Below are 20963 nucleotides of genomic sequence, written 5' to 3' on the forward strand. Positions count from 1 at the left end.
GGCCAGGCTCCAGAAACAGATGGAACAAACTATGTGTGCGCATTGGAGGCATCTTTTCCGGAGGAATGAATTGGCTTGGGAAAAAAATTTGACATTGTTGGTGTGTCATCTGGAGCCTGTCTCTGCTGCTGGGTACAGCGATGCCCTTGGTATCCCTGTGCATGCTGCTAGGTCCTCCTGGAACCAAAAGACTTCTCTGAGGAGAACTCTTTGCTGGTTCCTCATCATCTTCCTCTGGGTCAGGATTAGCTTCCCCCATCACAGGTCTGCCGCCTCCTCAAAACTCGCCCCTCGCAAGCCACCTTCCCCTGCTAACCACTTGCTCAGAACTATACAACCTGCTCTAGTGTCCAAGGCCTCTTGCCACTATTGGGGCGTAGAGACATGGGCGCTACTAGGCAAAGCAGAATGGGAGGCACTCAGTCGAAGGACCCACCTTGTGCCCTCTTACTCATATGGCTGATCCCAGATCAGGTGCAATATCTCATCGGAGTCAATGTGAGAGAGTCCAGGCTTGCAGGCTAGAGATGAATTACACTTGTCTGTATCCATTAGACTTGATTGTACCAGGTGCTAAGTGTCTTCAGTTGGTACGCAGGGCCTGAAAACTGAAAGCTTCCATATTTTCCCAGGGTTGTGTCCCATCCTGGAAGCTTTTATCAAAGTTATCCTCATGGGGCTGCGCTCAGGTTACTTTTATGAGTCGGGGCTACTCAAGTGAGTAAGGAGTGGCAGGGTCGAATCCTTGGGCTGGCCCCAGGGTTAGTGCATGCCCACCTAGCGCTGTGCACACCAGGGAGGCTGTAGAAATCAAACTGAATCTTCCTCAATAGTTCTAAAAGATTTGATTCCCTTCCAATGTTTTCCTGGATTCCTGCCCCCTCCCTGTGCTCTGGAGCAGCCCAGTAAGAGAGAATGCCAAACTACTGCAGTGGTGCCAGCCCAGGCAGAAAATAGGAAATATTAGAAATCTTCAACCAAGCCTGTGCTAAGATTTAATTCTACATTAAATCTGGTTTCCCAAACAAAACACTCCTCTTGCCCCTCCTGCCCCCTTTGCTCTATTAAAATGGAGGTAATTCCTCTAGATCAGTGGTTCCCAAACTTTTCGGCATCATGCCCCGTTTTTGATTTTTGAGAAACCCTCACCACCGCCACCTCCAAAAGCAGCAAAACTTGTTGAGCAAAAAAAAAAAAAAAGGAACTGACTGGGGCCGAAAAACAAAAATAGCAGCGAAACTTAGGGGAGGGGAGATTAATGGGGAGGGGGGCTGGATCACCTTGCACCCTCCCCTGGAATTTCTTCACGCTCCCCCAGTTTGGGAACCCATGCTCTAGATTTTCTTTGCTTAGGTAAAGATCTAGGCTTCATTAGCTAGAATGCGAAGAGCCTGCTAAGCAGGAAACCAAACAGAGGCTTTTGTTTGGGATTGAAGTACAGGGTCACACAATTTAAATTCAAGAAGATGGGTAAAGGGCAATGACCAAAAAGGTTTTACCATTCATACTATCTGCTTAGCTCTGCTGCTCTGTGTTGCTTTCCCCTTGGCGTCTGGCTTGGAAGAGCTGTTGCATTTGATTGTTTCACAAATGGGAATCACTTTGAAGTGTCAGTTCTCCTGATGATGTGTTACCACTGATACTGTAGTTTATGTTTACTGGGAGAGGGGAGAATAAGATGCAGAGAAGAGGAAAAGGGAGGCGGAGAAAGGAGGATTGGGAGGCAGAGAAAAGAGAAAGAGAGACGAGGGATAACCTGGAAGAAAAAGTAGTCCGAGAACAAGCAGGAGCAGGAAGGGAGAATTTGGGAAGAGGTGGAAGAAAGAAGAGGGGGGCTAAGGGGATCCCAAGGTGGGGGGAATAAAGGCAGGAACCGGGAGCAAGACCTGGCGAATGTGAATTAAGAATGTAGCAAGGTCAGTGCTAGGGCAAACACTTGCATGAGGCTCTGCAGTATTTATTCCTTTGGGCAGGCTGTCTCCTTCCGCTCCTTCCGCTGCCAGTGGGGCTGGGTAGGGTTGCCAGATGGTTTCAGCAAAAATACCGGACACACTTGACATGACATCACAATCGACATTACCTTTTAACTAAGAGAATACCGGACTTTTCTATTTTCTCATGTATATTTTCCCAATTCGTTTCCTGAACAGAAAGCTCAAATACTGGACGTTCCGGTTCAAAACCGGACACCCGGCAACCCCTGGGTTGGGTCCTGCCCCAGCCTTTGCTCAGCTGTCTGGAATCGCCAGTCAGGCAGCCTATCTGCAACGCGCAGGATAACAGCAGTGACAGCAGGCCGGTCCCTCGTTAAAAGGGAGCTTGCTCCTCTCACTGCTGTAACGTAACAGACGGTGATGCATGGGATCTCTGGGGCCCAGGGACTGCTTGGTGCACCCATGGAGCATCTGTAGAGATTGTCTCCTTCCCTCGCTTCCTCTTTCCTGCTTTGTCCTGGGCATTCGTGGAGATTAACGTGGCTCTTTGCTTCTGCTCATTCTGTCCATTCAGCTCCGGCGCTCTGTGGCTCTGCTCTGACTTTCCTTTCACCATCAGCATGTTCTGGGCTCTGGCTTTCCCAGGGCGTATAGCCTCGGCCGTCTTCTAGACTCTGCTACGTCATTCTGAGGGGTCCACTCTGCCTGTATGTTTCTGGCCCTGTGCCCTGGCTCAGCTCCCTCAACCGGAATGATAAAAAGCATCCCTGGTATTAGACAAGCAGGGCTGCCTTCCCGCATCCCTACAGTGATCAGCGGCTTCGTCTTGCGGTGGCTAACGGACTCCTCGGGGGAGCTTTTCAGAGAGCAGCACCGGCAGGCGGGTGATTCAGCTGCACCAAAGCACTCTGCTGAATCAGCAAGGCCGAAACGGTCAGGCAAGCTGTTGCAGGTGCCGATTCACTGCAGAGAAGCCCGCAGTGGCATCAGCAGCACAGCCAGTCTCCAGCACTAGGTATTACTGGAGTTGCGGGGGTGGAGCAGAAAATCCTAACGATACGACAAGGGAGGAAAGGGCAGATGATACAGAAATGGGAGGGATGGGGGGGAGAAATCCCTCTGTGATGTGTATATCACGCTCATCAATCAGACATCATTCTGAATGACAAACAAGGGGACTCAGGCTCTTCCCAGACTATCAATGTCACGTGTCAAATCATTGGTAATATTGCCTCGGCTACCCGAGTCCTTGGAGAGGTTGTTTCCCCTAGATTTACAATAAGGTTTCTAGTTTGCTCTATCACCTTGTTCTCACAGGGCATGCGTGAGCTCCAGACGGGTAATGCATGTGCAATCAGATACGTGATTCTTTAAAGATGGGCTAGCACTGTTAATTTACAAGAATAGGTCCTGCTAACTCAATTTATTTGCAATGACTATCGCACTCCTTTCTCCTGCTTCGTTGCTGAGATCCTTGCCGTTTCTTTAATGTCTTTTTTTGTTTGCTTATTATGGATGTTCTTTTGTGGATCTGCACTGATTTTCCTCTCTCCAGCTGGATTTATAAATTGCTTCTGAAATTTACCTTCACTTACAATGCATACTCTGGCTTCAGGGGGTTGGCAAAAAGCAGCAGTTACATCACAGGGGCTGCAAAGGGTCATTTAGAGAAAACTGGGGTTATTCTTTGACGAGAGTATATGAAGCAGATGTCACAGGGTGACTGGTCCCCATAATGATAGAAATGTAGCTTATTAAGATGGAGCAGTCTGAGACTGGCCAACTAACCCAATTAGGTTTCAAAGCAGCAGCTGAGGCTAGTGCGGGGGGGGGGAGGGGGGGGAGAGGACCACCTGGTGAATCAGGGTATGTCTATGCTGCAATAAAGCACCCGTAGCTGGCCTGTGTCTGCTGCAGGGCTAAAAACTGTGGTGTGTACCAGCGGTTTTCAAACTTTTTTTCTCATGACCCCATTGGAGAAAATTGTTGCTACCACACCCCAACATGATTTGACTGGAGTGCAGGCTCTGGGGTATGGCTGAGGATGAACTTTGCGGTGCACGAGGGGGCTCTGGCTTTGGGGGGTCAGGGCTGAGGCAGGAGGGGTTTACCTTGAGCGGCCCTTGAGCAGCGGGGGGGCTAAGGCAGCTTCCTGCCTCTCCTGGCATCGCAGACCATGCTGCCCCCAGAAGTAGCCAGCAGCAGGTTCCCAGCCAATGGGAGTGCGGAGCTAGTGCTCAGGGCAGGAGCTGGGGCGGAGCACAGTCTGTAGTGCCAGGACAGGCAGGGAGCTGCCTTAGCCCCCGCCCCCCTCCCCCGGTCACCTGATCCCCCTGCAGCACCGATACCCAGTGCCCAACATTCCATCCCCCAGTCCTGGGCCATGCTCCGTGGTCTGAAAACTGCTGGTGTGAACATTCAGGCTTGGGTTGGAACCCAGATTCTGAAATTCCACAAAAGGGGAGGGGAAGCTACACTGCAATTTTATAGCCCTGCAGTCAAAGCCCAAGTCAACTGACATGGGGCAGGCAGGGGTGTTTTGCTGCAGTGTCGACGTTCCCTCAGAGAGCAGAGGTTAGAGAAAGCTGGCTGAAGAAATTGGCCTTGCACTTGGAGCAGAAGATGTTGATTTGCCTAGGTCCCTAGTTCCTTGGGAAGTTAATTCCACAGTCTGGCCTGTGAGAGCGTTTTTTCTCCTGCACAGATAAGCTTTGTCCTTATTGTAGAGAGTTCCACTGTTCCAGAGGAGCCGAGCTGCTGACCGTACCTTTATTGATCCAGATTTTTGAAAGTATTTACATGTCGTAGCACCTGCTTTAGGAGCTCTAATCGTATTTTCAGAAATGATTTAGGCTCTTGAGAGTCTAAATTCCATTAATAGTCAATAAGCTTTTGTTCCAAAGTGCCAAAATCACTCCTGAAAATGAGATTCAGGCTCCTCTATCCGTTAGGTGCAGCAACACCTAACTACCTTTGCAAATCTTAGCCTGCCGCTCTTTAAACTGTTTGTCATTATGGTTTATTTTACCAGCACTGTCATAGCCCAGCTTTGGTTGGTCAGTGAATTTCTACTGCATTGCCAGTCCTCTGCACTCTTTTAAAAAATTAGTAGAGTGCTGGATTATTTTCAATATTCAGAATCGAGAGCATATTCCAGCCCCAGAGCATCATGGTCTCTTTCAAAGGAAGCTAAATTTAGGTACGAACCAGAATGAAAACTCTCACTACAGCCCTGCTGTCCAGATCTCTGGAGTGTGCTTTAATATTAGGACCAGCTCTAATTTCTTTTAAGTGGGTCTGGGTGAGAGCCTCCATAGCCAGAGACTCCTGAACTTTATGGTGTTGGAAGCTCAGCTCAGGACTTCGCAGCTCGGGCCCGTCCCTAGCCAGGCCTCACCTGCGTAGCAATGGCCTCATATAAATGGAATTAAAAAGAGGGATTGCAGTGTGGGTAGTGGCTACAAGCTGAACCCTTTTGGTTGCATTAGAAGAAGAAAACAGTTTAACAAACCAACCATGGACAAATTTGTGCCAATTTTTAAGGCTATATGAAACCAGGCCTTGACTTTTTATTGACATTTATACTTTTCCATCCAGTGTCATCAACTCAGCCCCCAAAGCCACGTTGTGGTGCGTAAGAAACTTGCATCAGATGGACCAGATTGGTTTTGCTGATTACATCCCTGGAGTTACAGCAGGGATGAATTTATCCCCTTATGTCAACAAGGGAAAGCCCAACTCATTCAACATTCTTGTTCCTTAGATCAGGGCCACAGCCTGTTTTTGCAGCCCACGGTGTGGTTTGGGTTTACACGGGGCTCAACACGCAGCCGACAGGAGGGATCCTTTGAACATGGCCTCCACTGGGAACATGCTCCACAACCGTGAGGCGTCTCCCAAGCAGGGTGAGCACTGAAAGATGCAAGCATATGGTCTGTCTGGAACAGACGGGTACAGGGTGTCGGCATTTCTAGCTCCCGTCCTGCCAGGAGCATGCACAGAAGTGTGTGTGGGGAGGGGATTGAAGGGCCAGGTAAGGATTGAAGAGAGCTGTGTTTGGTACCAGTACTGGAGCTGCGGTGCACTGGTAAGACTGAATAGCGTCCAAGTGTGGCTGTAAACCGGCATAGCTTTTGGTCACTGCTTCCCTGGGCTGGAGGCAAAGGCAGGATGTAGCTGCAGTTTCTGAAGAACTTGGAAATAACTTTTGTCGAGGGACAGGAGCCAAATAAATGACCTTGCTTGTACAGGAGAGCAAACCCCCTTAGTGGATAGGACTGGAACATGCCAGGGATACAGGGCCAGGAGGAGCAGGGCTGCGCCTGTGTTCCAGGGGTGGGACCTGATTGTTAGCACAGTGACAAAGGGGTGGTTCAAGGTGACTCCGAGGATAGAAGGTTAATTTGAGGGGCTCAGCGCTTGACTTCAAAGACTCTCTAGCGATGGTATTGGGGAGAGAGGAGAGATTCTGGGGGACAGGGCGCCCTGCTGACAGACTGATGATCACCAAGATGAAAAGGCCTTTCTAAGGGGGGAGAAACGGGGACTCAGGAGGTGCTAAAAGGCATGGGGGAGGGGCTATTCCTATGTCACATGTAGGATTTTGGTCATTCTTGATGTCTGAGCCCATCCCCATGCACGGGACAAGAGTAAACACAGAAAAGAGGGAGGAGGGGCTAAGCGCATTGGCAGGGCGAAGGGGGTATAAGCATAGAATAGCTGTTGATGGGAAAGGATATTGGGTGGGAGCCACGGAGGTCACATGGGGTCACCCTCCATGTCGGAAAGCAGGTCCCCAGATGGCAGAGAGAGTGCGAGCTGCAGGGAATGGTGTTACTGCCGTTCTGATCTGTAATCTTTGTCAATCAAAATAGCCTGGATGTTAAGCATAGGCCTTCATTGCTCGAATGTGAAAAACAACGCCAGATGTGGGGGGTGGGGGATTAGGAGGAGACTTTCGGTCTGATTTGCAGAGCTATCATGGGCAGCCCAGCCTGGCCTAGCAGGGAGTGACACAGGTCAAGACTGAGGACTTTTGGCCGCTGGTGGCTGTGATGAGTACCCACACATCTGCTTCGTGTGCCCTCAGTTCACCCTCAGCAGTTAAAACAAAACCAAGTGCTTTATTTGATTTGCGGTTCTGTGCCAGGCACAGAAGAGAGCAGGTGAAATAAATATTGTGAGCTGTTACTGGTATGCAGCAATTTCTATATCCAGAGCCATTTTAACACTGAGCAAGTCTTGACAGTCTTTCCAATAAGGAGTCATTTTGCACGTCGGTGATCCTCAAGCCATTCTCCAGCTGGCTAGTGCTGTCCTGCAACCAAGCAAACCCCGGGAGATAAGGAGCTGTGTTTCAAAAGCAACGCTGAATGCTTTGTGTTCATTTCATTGCAGAGAAAGGGACAAATACCATTGCCAACTCTTTCATCCCAGCAGATTCCTGGCCAAGCGCGCAGCACGGGGAAATTCCAATTAAGGTAAGTGCAACGGGAAAACAAGGCAGCTGCCACAGTTAGAGCTGCCTCTTTCATTTATTTAATTTTTTGGATGTTTGTTATAGGGACAATTAGGCAAATGGGTCCAATTAGTCACATCACAGGAGCCCAGAATGGAGAGAAATGGCTCAGTGAGGATCCAGTTCTGAAAGCTGTTGAGCACCGTTTGCCAGTGGGGGAAGTGGAAGCTCCGCACCTCCTCGGGTGCGGCCCTGAGAGATTAGATTGAAGAAAGCAGGGCGTTGCGGAATGGGATTGGTCTCAGTCATTCAGGTGCAAGGTGAGAGTTCTGTCTGGTGGGAGCCCAAACCCTCAGGGAAAGTGGAGGACTGGGTTAGAGATGCCTGCCCTTTCTTGTGGCTAAGGGTGTAGCAGAGCTACAAGGCATGGCGGTGAGGAGACACCACCTTTTTCCCCACCATGTGCTAGAGGAATGGGGAGGGGGAGTGTCTTTCTCCTCAGTTGGGGACCACGTCAATAAGAGTTTGAGTTCAGCTTTGCTGCGAAGTGACCAAGCTGAGTTTGAAGTGACCAAGCTGAGTTCTCTTCATTTCATTTAACATTCATTAAAAGACTTTTTAGAAGATCCCCAGAAATCTGATGAAGGTAACTGTCAAATTCAGGACCTTGGCTAGAGACCCCCTTTCTAGCCTTGTCTCCTTATTGCTCCAGCCCCCACCCACGTGGATCCTGCACAACGTACACTGCAGACACACATCGATGGGGGAGGGAACAGCAGAAGTCCTGGAGCCTTTAGGAAGGTGAATGGTTAACTGGTAAGAATCATCCTGAGCAGGTGATGCTTACGGGCGCTCCAGCATGCCCAGAGCAGAAGCTGCGGTGTTTAACCGGTTAGCTGATTGAGATTTTCCATCCCTACTTTGCAGGCACATTCCTGTGGCCTCTTTATGCATGAGCACCTGTAGCTTTCTTTGCACCTCTGCTTTGGGATCCTGAATGCCTGAAATGCCACAATGCCTGAAATCCGGTCTCCACTGCGGCCAGTGGCAAATCTCCCAAACAATGCCTAGGAGATCCTCCGCTTCCAGGACCCTTGCCCCATAAAACCCTTTAACGGCCGGGCCCTCCCCTGATTTCCAGCTACTCCTGAGCCGGTTGGTGTCACTAAGCTGGGGGGAGAGGTAGATACGCTTAAGGGCAGAGATAGGATCCAGAGTGACTTAGACAAATTGGAGGATTGGGCCACTAGAAATCTCATGAGATTCAACAAAGACAAGTGTAGAGTCCTGCACTTGGGACGGAAGAATCCCAAGCATAGTTACAGGCTGGGGACCAACCAGTTAAGTTGTAGTTCTGCAGAAAAGGACCTGGGGGTTACAGTGGATGAGAAGCTAGATATGAGTCAACAGTGTGCCCTTGTAGCCAAGAAGGCTAATGGCATATTAGGATGCATTAAGAGGAGCATTGCCAGCAGATCCAGAGATGTCATCATTCCCCTTTATTCGGCTTTGGTGAGGCCACATCTGGAGTATTGTGTCCAGTTCTGGGCCCCTCACTACAAAAAGGATGCGGAAGCATTGGAGAGGGTCCAGCGGAGGGCAACCAAAATGATTAGGGGGCTGGAGCATATGACCTACGAGGAGAGGCTGAGGGACTTGGGTCTGTTTAGTCTGCAGAAGCGAAGAGTGAGGGGGGATTTGATAGCAGCCTTCAACTTCCTGAAAGGAGGTTCCAAAGAGGATGGAGAGAGGCTGTTCTCAGTAGTGACAGATGGCAGAACAAGGAGCAATGGTCTCAAGTTGTGGTGGGAGAGGTCCAGATTGGATATTAGGAAAAACTATTTTACTAGAAGGGTGGTGAAGCACTGGAATGGGTTACCTAGGGAAGTAGTGGCGTCTCCATCCCTAGAGGTATTTAAGTCTCGGCTTGACAAAGCCCTGGCCGGGTTGATTTAGATGGGATTGGTCCTGCCTAGAGCGGGGGGCTGGACTTGACGACCTTCTGGGGTCTCTTCCAGTTCTATGATTCTATGATAAGGGGATGGTTGGATGAAATAACATGATCTTGGTAACTAATTGACCATTCGTTATCAGTTGGAAATAGGTCAATGGAGGGATGATAGGAGTTGCTATAGGGAACTTTCTGGGTGTCTGGCTGGTGAGTCTTGCCCACATGCTCAGGGTTTAGCTGATCGCCATATTTGGGGTCGGGAAGGAATTTTCCTCCAGGGTAGATTGGCAGAGGCCCTGGAGGTTTTTCGCCTTCCTCTGTAGCATTGGGCACAGATCACAGCTGAAGGACTCTCTGCATGTTGGGTCCTTCAAAGTATTTGAATGCTTCAATATCTTTGATATAGGTGAGAGGATTATTCTAAGAGGGGTGGTTGAGATTCTGTGGCCTGCACTGTGCAGGGGGTCAGACTAGATGATCATAATGGTCCCTTCTGACCTTAAAGTCTATGAATCTATGAATCACTCAAATGTGAGTGTCACTGCTTCCCATTCAGACTAGGAACCTCACCAGGCTTCCTCGCTGATCTGTGAGAAGTGGCCTTCCCGGACTGTCGCAGCTCAGGCAGCGGACTCAGTCCAATGTGCACAGGCCAGACGTGCCCAGGAATGCCTGGGAGACTGGCGGCCAGTTGGGCCTGGCTAGAGTTGACTATGAGGCCCGGAGGAGCGTATGGGGCAGAGGGGAGCGCACGGGCAGGAGGGGCTCACGGGGCAGAGGAGCCCGGCGCTGCACAGAGGGGAGCGCACGGGGCAGAGGGGAGCGCACGGGGCAGAGGAGCCCGGCGCTGCACAGAGGGGCGCACGGGGCAGAGGGGAGTGCACGGGGCAGAGGGGAGCGCACGGGGCAGAGGAGCCCGGCGCTGCACAGAGGGGCGCACGGGGCAGAGGGGAGCGCACGGGGCAGAGGAGCCCGGCGCTGCACAGAGGGGCGCACGGGGCAGAGGGGAGTGCACGGGGCAGAGGGGAGCGCACGGGGCAGAGGAGCCCGGCGCTGCACAGAGGGGCGCACGGGGCAGAGGGGAGCGCACGGGGCAGAGGAGCCCGGCGCTGCACAGAGGGGCGCACGGGGCAGAGGAGCCCGGCGCTGCACAGAGGGGAGCGCACGGGGCAGAGGAGCCCAGAGCTGCACAGAGCAGGGGGCCGCACACGCTCCTTCACCTGCAACTCGCCCACCTGCCCCTGCCCCTGTCTCCGCAGGGCCTGGCTGGCGCGGCGCGGGCGCGCATCTCGCGGCGGCTGGCGCAGGGCCCGGCTGCTGCGCGCCGCCAGCTCGCGGAGCTCGGCGCGGCCCCGCTCCCCTGCGCGAGTCTCCCGCACTGGGCGCGGATTTCCGCGGCTCCTCCCGCAGCGCCTCTCGCCCGCGCCGCCCCGTCCCCTTGCGCGCAACCTCCGCGGCCAGCGCCTCCCGCGCCCGCTCCGCCCGGGCCCGCCGCAGCTCGGCCTCCAGCCGCCGCGCCCTCTCCAGGGAGCGGGGCTCCGCGCTCAGGCTGCAGGCTGGGCGGCGGGGCAGCTGGCGGCGGCGTGCGGGAGAGCCAGCCGGAGCTGTCCGTTGTGCCGCGGTGCTGATGGGAGCAGCCTAGAGGCACCGTCCCGGACCGACAGACAGATCCGCCCTCGGGAAGCGCCAGCCCTGCTCTCCACCCTCCGGCTGCAGCCTTAACGCGGCCTGGGTTCCTGCAGCCACCCGCGGCCGTGGAACAGCGGGTGGTAAGATCCCAAGAGGAGACATGCAGTCACAGGAAACGCCCCGATCACAGTTCGCAGCGGGGCTTGGGGTGGTTTAGGTCCGGAGAACGGTGGACGAGGTGTGTGTTAGTTGAGCAGAGAGGAAAGCAGCCAGACTAGATAGTTTATGGTTTGGATTAGGTCAGACTCTGATCCCTTACAGGTGCACACCTGCCTTAGCGAGTTGTAAACACGTAGCCAAGTATCACACCAGAATCACCTTTGCCATCACCCAAGTACTGGCAAAAAAATTCCGGAATTGTTGCCTAGAGCTTGTCATGTGATTGGATTTTCCTGCAGCAGGAAGACCCTGTCCCACACACTGGTCTGTGTGTGCCCCAGATTCTATGTAAGATGGGCCTGTGAGGTGTCAAGTGAAAGCTTATGCTATGCTACTTCTGTCTGTGCTGCTCATGCACATGTATGGACAGTGTTGCCAACTGTCAATAAATTTACAGACAGTCTGTAAAAAATATTGGCCGAAATTGGACATGTCCGTAAAGTCCATAAAAAAATTTAGGTGTCCGTAAATTTCATAAAAGTGCAATAAAATTTCCAAAACCAGCAATTATTCTCTAGTAATTACATTTCTTCTGTGTTGCTTTAGCCATTTTACTGCGGAGCAGCGAAAATTGGGCATTTTAGTTGTTTATTTAGCTCAAAGGTTGAGGTGATGTCACATGAATCACATGATGTTATTGACATTATCCTGCCAAGTTAGCGTCAGCACATTGGCAATTTATGTCATTTAATATTGTTTACCGTTAAAGTTTTCACTTTTGGCCATTTATGTCGTCTTAATATAGTATAAAAATTATGTCTGTAAAAAAATGTGTCTGTCCATAAATATTTCCCATTTTGTCCATAAATGAAATTTCTGTGAGTTGGCAACCCTGCGTATGAATGTTGTATGTAAAGTTATGAATGTGGGCTCTGTACTTATATTTTACATGCTTTCTGTCTGGGAAACAGCAGTAGGTGTCAACCACCTGTTGTGGGGGGTGGAGGGTGGCCCAATGAATAGTGAAGGTTGCATAGACAAAGACTCTTAAGTGTTGCCAGTTGACACCTGAGGAGCACACAATGGCCCCTTTGCCTGAGAAGGGCACACCTTGAGATTACATGGTAGGGATGTAACAAAAAACTGGACTATGTAGCACTTTAAAGACTAACGAGATGGTTTATTAGGTGATGAGCTTTCGTGGGCCAGACCCACTTCCTGAGGAATAATCGAAAGCTCATCACCTAATAAACCATCTTGTTAGTCTTTAAAGTGCTACATAGTCCAGTTTTTTGTTTCAGCTACACCAGACTAACACGGCTACATCTCTATTACTATGGTAGGGATGTGAACTACTAGTTGACTACCTGATAAGAAAATGCCTGTATCAGAAAGAGGCAGCAAGGTGGGGAGAGGAGAAGGTACTTTGCGTGGAGCCTGGGGCCAGACCCTGGGCCCCGGGGTCAGACCCCGGGCCCCGATGGCCCCATGCTCCCAGCAGTGCTTTCACCTTTGAAGGTGGAGGCACCCTATCAACTAATTGAATAGTTGATGCAAATTGCAGCGACTCTTTGATTAGTCAATTACTTGAAATTTAACATCCCTACTACATGGCTTCTTGCCTAAAAAGGGCAAAAACTGGTTTGTGGGCCATGTAATCAGCCCATTTTGGGAGGCACCAGCACCTCAAGAGAAGAATGGGTTTTTCCCTCCTTAGTGGACAAGATTATAAAAGTATCATGAGAGTGCCTCCATCTTGTTTTCACTCTTGCCCTCTGCACCAGAAGCACCACTAAGGACAAAGGGCCTGAAAGGATCATAGGATGTACACCGGAGACTTTTAAATTGGCAGTTACATCTCTGCTAAGAGCCTGCGTCAAGAACTTGGTGACTGATGCATATAATGTGTTCTCTTTAACAATCTCACTCGCAACCTATTCTTTCTTTTTTATTGGTAAACCTTTGGATTTTGGATTCTAGAGGATTGACACAGCATGCTCTTTTGGGTGGGATCCAAAGTATAAATCGGGTCGGCAACCTTTTCAAACCGAAGAGCCAAACTACATCAAAATTCAGAACAAGCGGTCAACAAAGAGCCGTATAAGAATGCCCATTTGCACGACTGGAAATATACAATGTAATATTATTGATAATTGACATAATAATTAATGATAGCACAAATGAAACAGTGTACTCACAGACTTTATTTAATAGGACTTCTGCTGCTGCATCTTTTCACACAGTTCTTTGAAGTTTACATTATAACTGGTCAAATCCAGCTTCATGCAGGCATTCAGGCTGTCTTCTGTCAATATTATGGCAGGGGGCTGGTGACGTGGGTGTGCAGGAGTCTGGGTTGGGGTGTATGAGGGGCTCAGGGCAGGAGATTGGGGTGTGTAAGGGTGCAGGACTGTTATGGCAGGGGACTGAGGTTGTGGGGGTATGAGGGGCGCAGGGAAGGAGGTTCAGGTGTATGATGGGCTGATGGTTGGTGAAGTGGGGGATGCAGGGGTGTTATGATGATGCAGCCAGATGGGGGCTGGGCCCCAATTGGGGGCTTGTTGGCCAGGCTTCATTTTTAAATAAAGTAAAATACTATGTCCAACACAAAAGATTTCAACATTGTCTTTCTTTATGGCAGGGGAACCTTTTTTGGGTCGGGGTCACTGACCCACAGAAAAATCAGTTGGGGACCACACAAGGGAGAAGCAAAAAAACCTCCAAAACCCCCAACCCTTGCTGAAGTGACCCCCAACTGAAATACCTCACTCCCCTGGTGCTCCAGCCCCATAGTAGGGGGAGGGGCAAGGAGGACTGAGGTTCAAGGCCTCAGGCCAGATTTACTCTTCTGGGATTCCAGGGTTAGTGTATTTTGTGGAACACCCCCCCCCCAGGCCCTGGGTTGGGGCCAAAAATGAGGCATTAAGTGTGCGGGACAAGGCTACCAGTGAATGGGATAGGGATGGGAGAATGGGATCTGAGCAGGAGGTGGAATGTAAGAGGGGGTGAAGGTGGGAGGTCTGGCCAGGGGGCAGGAGCAGGATGGATGCTGGCTTCCTGGTCAGGGGGCAGAGGGCAGGGGGGATTTTGGCCAGGGAGCTGGGGGCAAGGGATGTCTGGCCAGGGGCAGAGGCGTTTCTGGCCAGAGGGCTGGGGGCAGGAGGGATTTTGAGCAAGGGGCAGGGGTGTGTGGCTAGGAGGCCAGGGGATTTTGGCCAGGGGGTTGGGGACAGTGGGGATTTTGGACAGGGGGCAGGCTGACTGGCCAGGAAGCTAGAGGCAAAGAGTGTCTGGCTGGGGGCAGAGGGCAGGGGAAATTTTGGCCAAGGGGTTGGGGATTGGGGATTCGGGGCAGAGGGTGTCCGGCCAGGAGGCTGGGGGCAGGGGGATTTTGTCCAGGGGGCTGGGGCAAGCAGCGTCTGGCCGGGGACAGAGAGCAGGAAGGATTTGGGGCTGGGAGGATTTTCACCAGGGGGATGGGGGCAGGCCTTCTGGCCGGAGGTGAGTGAAGGGCTCTAGGCAGGAGGGAGTGGGGGGCACTTACAGTACTTGTTTTTGCACTGCATGGTAGGCCCCGTATGACACACCTGCCACTGCTCCCATTCGCCAGCAGGAAGCTTCCGGGAATGGTTGGCAGGGGAGGCTGCAGGAAGTGTGCCCCGAAGGAACAAATTAGCAGTGCGCAGGGAGCCATCTGGTTCCTGGTTCCCCCCATGCCGTGGGGAAGAAAACGCTGTTTAGCTCTGCTTGTTCCCCACATGCCAGATCTGGCGTGGAGCCTTGGGGCTTTCTCCCTCTCCCACTCCGCTAGTGTTCTAGTCTTGCGGGGAGCCATAAGGCTGTAATGCCCAGTGCTGGCTCCCTGCTGTGTGGGAAATAAGGGGGGGGCTGAGCTGGGGCTCCAGAAGAGCTATATCTGGCTCCCTAGAGAGCCATATTTGGCTCACGAGCCATAGGTTGCCAACCCCTGGTCTAGATTGACTTGGGACTGTGGCAGGTCCTTTGGGACTGGGAGAACCAATTTGGAGTTGGTGAGATTGGCTTTATTGCCTCTCACCTGTATAGGGTGTGAGTCTGGTTGTGGCACAGGGAAGGCTCAAGTGTCTAAGGGGTTTTGCTTGTGAGGCTTCTTACTGGGTAGGATGGCAGCTGAAGTGCTCTGTATGACTGGTTTGGTGCCTTTTAGGGAAGGACCCCAGTCCTAGGCTGTAAGTGGCCTTGGTTTTGAGCAATTGGCCCTGATTTGACCCTTTCATCAGTTCCCAGATCAACCTGTTGTATTACAGTACTGTACACACTTATTGGGCAAAAACTGTCCCTGGTATAACCACACTGACATCAGTGGAGTTAAATCCCATGACGAACTTGGCTCCATGTTGCTTAAAGGAGCCAAGGAGGTGTGGGGAAAGAATCCATTTGATATAATAACTGTAACTGTTGTGAACGAGCAAGTCTGTGCTTTCGACAGAATATTCTTGTGAGGATTTTTCTGTAACGAACAGGGTTGACTGAGGAGGAAGTGGCGGATAAGTTTTCTCATCCATATGGATGTGACATGTCTGAATATGAAGAAGAAACAGTTTCAAAAGCATTGTTTATCCGTGGTCTGGAACAAAGAAATGTGTTCAACCCCACTGAAGTTTTACAAATGGAAGTTCTATCTCTTTGGCATAGACTTTAAATTTCCCCTGAGACTTTTATAAGGGTAGTGATTTGTATTATTGTTCCTGACGAAAATATTCCTTTCCCCTCTTCTCCTCCCTTTTTATGCAGTGTGTTGTGTGCCAGTCACAGCCTTCCATCTCAGCTGTGGCTGCATTTTACTGGCATTGTATGGATTTCAGTCCTGATCCTATAATTAGATCATCCATAGTGGAGACCACACGAGGTGGGGCATTTGATAGAGATTCAGAGAAACTGAATAAGGAAGTGTTATTTGTCCCTTTACATAACACAAGAACCAGGGATCACCCAGTGAAATGAATAGGCATCACGTTTAAAACAAACATGAAGAACTCCTTCTCCACACAATGCACAGTCAATCTGTGGAACTCATTGCCAAGGGATGTTGTGAAGGTCAGAAGTATAACTCAGTTCAGGAAAGAATTAGATACATTTGTGGAGGATACATCTATTAATGGCTATTAGCTAAAGATGTTCAGGGATACAGCTTCATAATCTCGGTGTCCCAAGTCTCTGACACCGAACCCTGACATAGCTGTCTTCTTTCCCGAAACTTCTCTTCCAGCTTCTTATCATTCACGAAGCCATCAACATGGGCATTACACCCCCCCTCAAGAGCGGTATCTAAGATCTCCGCATCGGTCCCACACACAAGCAAGGGCCATAGCACATCATCTATGGCTGTCGATCCTACCTATTACTGTCGATCCTACCGCTCCCGCTCGCTTTCGCACTATACAGTGCGATCAAAGTCACCCAGGTCTCCAACTCCTTCACGGTATTCTCGTCACTACAGGAGTGCAAGTATCTATTCCCCAAGGCATTCCCCTCATGCATATCACCATCACAGCCGCCATTACACCTACTATCATTGTGAATGTCCACACTCGCATAGCGCAATTTACTCCCCATCCAGATTGCCGCTACGCAGACAACCCCAGTCTCCGCAGAGCCTGGCCTGGGACATCCCACCTCTTCAGCAAGGTCCTTCAACATGCACAGGTGACGCGCACTTGACCTCTAGTCAACAACAGAGAGATGATAATCTGCCCTCCGACCGTGAGCAGCAGCGCATAGACTCCCCCACGGATTAGTTGTCTCTTCACCAAATGATGCGGTATTTCAGAGTGATTCTTCCCCCACAGATGACTACAAGCAGTTCCAGGAACTTTTCAAAAGAGTAGCCCAGTCCCAGGAACTGCTGACCATGGATATGCTGCAGAAACAACACCGCCTGCTAAAAAAATCTTCATCCGTCCCAAAAATGCAAGCTGGCACTCCCCTTTGACGAGGCCATCCTGGAGATCACCAATGACATCTGGCAAACTCCAGCCTCTACATGGCCGATGAACAAGTGGGCTGATAAGAAATATTTTGTGTCATCTAAGGACATAGAATTTCTGTTTACACACCCCCAACCCAATTCTATCGTCATGGATGCCGCCCAACAGAGAACAAAGACGCCACAGGGTAGAAACACGACCACTGATAAGGACGCGAAGCGCTTGGACTTATTGGGCAGAAAAATGTATTCCTCTGCCACAGCAACCCTCAGGATGGCTAATTACACGGCTTTCCTTGCCAATCATGATTCTGACAATTATACCAAGCTTGTCGCTCTCCTGGAATACTTACCTGAGACTAAGAGGCAAATCTTGAAGGCTGTAGTGCAGGAGGGCTACACAGCAGCCTGCACAGCACTACAAATCACCCTTGATATTGCTGACATGGCTGCTTGGACCACAGCGACATCAGTGGTCATGCGCCACGCCTCCTGGCTTCACCTGGCATCTGTCCCAAAGGACCTTCAATCAAAAGTGGAGGACTTACCTTTTGATCATCGGCTGCTTTTCGCCCAGAATACCGACCAAGTCTTCCACTCCGGCAAAGACTCTCGCACCACACTGACGACGCTCGGGATGTACACTCCATCATACAGACAAAAGAGATTTGGGCCCTACAACAAACAGAGACCATTCTCTTATGCCGCGCCCCGCTTCAGGCCTTACGATCAGCCTAGATAGAGGCAATGACTACAGAAACGCCGTCCACAGCCCAGAAAAGCATCCAACTGGCAGCATGCTCGGCAGCAGGTTTGACGTGTCGATCGAGGAACTGCATGCCATCCCCCTTACAGAGGCTCCACACGTCACGGCCAGTTTGTTCCATCACCGGCTGACACCATACCACCTCCGTTGGTTCACTATAACCACAGACAGTTGGGTCCGAGAGATCCTCACGTCAGGCTTCACCATCCCTTTCTCTACTTGGCCACCGCCCACCGCTCCTTCCCCATCCCTCTTCAGGGACCCCTCTCAGGAACCTCTTCCGCAACAAGAGGTCTTGTGCCTACTTTCCACTGGGGCAGTGGAGAGGGTGACAGATCAATTCAGAGGAAAAGGCTTTTACTCCCGTTACTTCCTCACCCAAAAGAAGTCTAGGGGATGGAGGCCTATCCTGGACCTGCAGACTCAACCACCACCTTCGAAAACACAAATTCAAAATGGTCACGTTAGCCTCTATCATTCCAGCTCTCAACAAAGGGGATTGGTTCGCGTCCCTCGATCTGCAGGACGTGTACTTTCATGTAACGGTACACCCAGCCCACAGGAGGTTTCTCCATTTCACATTGGGCGCAGAGCACTGTCAGTACAGGGTGTTACCCTTTGGTCTCTTGGCAGCACTGAGAGTATTTTCCAAAACCCTAGCAGTCGTTGCCACCCAGATCCGGCATCATGATCTTTCCCTAGTTGGATGACTGTCTGTTAAAGGCCCCCACCTTAGACGAAGCTATGGCAGTGGTCAACACAACCAGGGCAACTTTCAAAGCCCTAGGGCTCATTATCAACCTGCCAGTCTTCCCTGAAGCCCTTGCAATCCCTCCAGTTCATCGGGGTGAGGCTAGACTCGATAACCGCGACAGCATAGTTACCCCTAGACAGGTTTCACACCATCCAAGATCTGGTGAACACCTTACTTGTCGCCCCCAAGCCTCCCATACTTACCTGCCCGAAATTGCTGGGACACATGGCAGCCACCACTTATGTTGTGCCTCACGCGAGACTCCACTTGAGGTGCCTTCAACATTGGATACTCAACATATATACACCAGGCACCCATAGCACACACAAGTCCGTCATTGTCCCCAAACAGGTCATGGACTCGTTACTATGGTGGCACAACACAAGGAATGTCCTATCGGGTGTCCCTTTTCACAGCCCAAAACCAGCTGCACAGATCACCACAGATGAATCCTTAATAGGTTGGGGAATCCATATACGACACTACCATGCTCAGGGACTATAGACACATAAACTTTCTAGAATTGCGGGCGGTGTTCAACGCCTGCAAACATTTTCTGCACCTGATACGACGTATCACAGTACAGATCCTCACAGACAACATTTGCACCGTCTATTACATCAATCAGCAGAGGGGCGCTCAATCCCGATCTCTCTGCGCCGAGTTCATCTGCTTATGGAATTGGGCTCTCCGGCATGGGATCACCCTCATTGCTGCGTATCTTCCTGGCAGGAACAACACTATTGCCGATGCCCTTTTCCCCTGCAACACAAGTGGGAGCTGCTCAATGACGTAGCCTGCAACCTCTTCGAACACTGGGGATATCCCACCATAGACCTTTTTGCGACTCAACGGAACAGAAAGTGCCGCCACTATTGCTCAAGAGCGGGCATCGTCACAGCTTTGCAGGGTGATGCCTTTCTTATCGACTGGGGGCAGCACCACTTACTGTACACTTTTCCCCCCATTCCACTCATTCCATGAGTACTAGAGAAAATAGCTATAGATGGGGTGACAGTGATAGTAATAGCACCATTTTGGCCCCGGCAAAAGTGGCTGCCCCAGTTAGCATGGATGTCTGTGACGCAACCATGATGACTCCCACAGCTACACAACTTACTGTTACAGCAACACGGATCAGTCCTTCATCCTTACATCGACTGCTTACATCTCACCGCATGACTCCTAGCTGGCTCCAAGGTCCAGTAATGACTTGTTCTCAGGCAGTAAAAGATATCCTTATACATAGCAGGTGCCAGACCACTTCATAAATGGTGTCATTTTCAGTCGTGGTGTGAGGCAAGAGGTGTCGACCCTCTGGTTACACCCCTACAGCAAATACTTGAGAATATTCTACACCTGCAGACTGGAGGACTGGTGATATCCTCGCTCAGGATCCATTTAGTGGCAATCTCCACTTTTCGAACCCCCTTCAATGGCTGTTCAATCTTTGCTCACTTGCTGACCAAAAGATTTCTGAAGGGTATCGCAAATCTATAGCCCTCTCACAAACCTCCCCCAGAGCCATGGGACCTAGGTTTAGTCCTGGACACTTTGACTTGTCCCCCCTTCAAGCCACTTGCCACATGTGATCTTCACACGCTCACCATGAAGGTGACATTCCTGCTTGCTATTACTTCTGCACGACGTGTCAGTGAACTGGCAGCACTCTCTGCTGATCCTCTGTACGCGTTATTCACCGAGCAGGGAGTAACACTTCGTATTCACCCCACTTTCCTTCCAAAGGTTAACTCACCTTTCACGAGCCTATAAGCCTACCTACCTTTTACCCGAAACCACACTCCATCACAGAGGAAATGCGCTTACATTATCTATAGCGGAGCATTCGAAAGGCCAACACCTTTCTGCACAGTGCATCTCCACTCTCATTATATCCTGCATCACTCAATGTTACTCCTTACGCAATATACCGTTATCACATAGACCGAGAGCACCTTCTGCTAGAGGGGTTGCAACATCTACGGCCTTCCTCAAGTGCGTACCATTACGGGACATATGCCGTGTGGCTACCTGGACCTCGACCTTGACTTTTGCTAGGCATTACGCCCTTGCAAACATGCTGACAACCGATTCTGCAGTGGCCCAGGCTGTCCTGTCCACAGTGCAAAGACCTTAGCTCCGAAGCACATTGCTAGCACCGGACCACTGGTATGTACTTACCTTCAGTGGAGCACCCCCGGGGACACTACATGACAAAGAAGAAAGAATTACTCACCTGGTGCAGTAATGTCTGTTCTTTGAGATGTGTCCCCCCCGGGGGTGCGCCATGACCCACCCTCCTCCCTGCTTCAGAAATGCATCTTTGTCTTTCAGATGACTCTGGCTA

The sequence above is a fragment of the Pelodiscus sinensis genome, chromosome 8 (assembly GCF_052426305.1).
Source record: "Pelodiscus sinensis isolate ZL-2025 chromosome 8, ASM5242630v1, whole genome shotgun sequence".
NCBI classification, from domain to species: domain Eukaryota; kingdom Metazoa; phylum Chordata; order Testudines; family Trionychidae; genus Pelodiscus; species Pelodiscus sinensis.